Below are 2,260 nucleotides of genomic sequence, written 5' to 3' on the forward strand. Positions count from 1 at the left end.
CTGTGTCTATAGGTCTTGTAAGACGGGCTGGCCTCCTACTAGGTGGACCGACGATCTGGTAAAGGTCGCGGGAAGAGACTGGATGCGGGCAGCGCAGGACCGTTCACTGTGGAAAACCTTGGGGGAGGCCTTTGTCTAGCAGTGGACGTCATTTGGCTGAGACGAACGAGGGCTTGTAAAGATAAACTATGTAATAATATTAATAAATAAACACTTTACACAAAAGAGAAACTAATAAGAAAAATGAAAATGAAGCTAGTAATAAGTAGGTTCGTTTTAGTCAAATGACATCCACTGCTGAACAAAAGCCTTCCCCCAAGGATTTCCACAATGACCGGTCCTGCGCTGCCCGCATCCAGGTACTTCTGCGTCCTTCACCAGATCATAGAGATCGTCCGTCCACATAGTGGGACGCTTGCCCACACTGCGTCTTATCGTCCAATTGGCTTCTTCATTTGTTACTGAATTTTCCTTTGTTTGGTACATATTTTCAGGATCGGATAGGAGCGTATTTTTAGGTCGTTGAGTACAACTTTACCTACCTCAATGTATATGCATACAACGATAGTTTCCATTGAACTGTTTACAGCTATACAAAGTATGTAAATTGATATTCTATTTAAAAACTATTCAGTGATAAAATAATGAATCAGCTTATCATACACAAAAGGTGCTTTGTGCATGACAAATAGCTAGGCTATTAGGTATACTCTAATTAAAATAAAAGAAAACTTTCACGATGATGTTGAAAATAGTATCTAACCCCCCTGAGTAAAAATACCGTATTGTGACGTTTACTTACCGTTTACACAAAAAAGTAACTTGTGAACTGGACGTTACTCATAACAAAACTGATAATAGAGATAAACTTGAAAAATAACGCTAATATTATTGAATTTTATTCATATTTTTTTACTATTCCCTCTTATCAAAAGTTATTTTTGTAGTAGTAACAAAATATAGTTTAGCAATGATTTTAAATACACAGTACCATTTATGCCCCAAACAACAACTAAACTAAGCGAAGCTTGTAGGTAAAAATGGAAATAAACGTACTATTTTTAAAGCCATATCCATTCTAAGAATATCGTCTGTTAATAACCCGATTTAATTTTATTCGGCAAAGGTGCTTTTAATTAGTGTGAGCCCATAGAAAAACATTCCTATCTCGTTATTTGAGGAGCCAGAAACATCGTAAAATATCATGTGTCAAATTAATTTATTTTGTAAATTGGCCTTTAAAATGCTCTTTTACACGTCCCAGTATTACTATTACCCTACAACTGCTTCGGGACAATAAATGGCCCAGTGCTGAGAAGAAGCAGCGCAAAAAACTCAGTCACTATTGTCAGCCTCTTTTTCTAGGGTTTATAAAGACTTTACAATACACATATTTATGAATATTGATGTGAGCTAGGCAGTTAAACATTGCAAACATTTTTGTCTTTTATACAATCATCAACCTTACGTGGCCCTTTTTCATTATGATACTTTTAATATGTGCTTTAAAGTTTGTGGTAATTTATTGAAAAGTTTCATGCATTTTCCCATAAATTAACTACCTGTGTCTGACTGTACCGCAGTACATATGTACTCATGAACAGCTGTACACAGTAAAACCATATTTCCATGTTTGCACATACTGGGGGTGAAGTCATCGTGCGTTTATTATTATGGATTAATTATAGAATTCATTCATTCAATAAAACAAATAACAAGAAAATGTTCTAAGGTTCGCTGGAAAATTCAAATGATACTGTTTGTTTTATTACAAAGGCGATAACATCAATAGCACACTATAGGAAGGTCGATGTAAGTTATTACAAAAATATTTTTCTAGAAAAAATGTCTAAAATATAGAGTTCCCATAAAGAACACTGAAACTTGTGACTAAGTTACCTGTCTCATTTATTTTATTTAGTAAGGTACAATATAATACTCGTAGTTATTTTGTTTCATTATTTTTTTGTCTATGGCATATTTTACATTTACAAAATATACTAATTGTAAAAAATTAGAAAATTAGCATGGTTAGGTAAGTATAGTAAAAACCATTCTTGGCGTTAGTTTCAACTCCTAAAGGGGTAACTTAGCCTTCCTTAGGGTAAATTTGCCTTCTATTTACTGATTAAAAGTAACCGATAGACAAAAGAACTAACGAACATGATTTTGTGGGATTAATGAGTTTGCTCAGCTTTTGCTGATTAGTGAAACTATTCGATCATTGACCGATTATTAAATCGATCACGTGTGTGTCTAC

The sequence above is a fragment of the Ostrinia nubilalis genome, chromosome 15, assembly GCF_963855985.1.
Source record: "Ostrinia nubilalis chromosome 15, ilOstNubi1.1, whole genome shotgun sequence".
NCBI classification, from domain to species: Eukaryota; Metazoa; Arthropoda; class Insecta; order Lepidoptera; family Crambidae; genus Ostrinia; species Ostrinia nubilalis.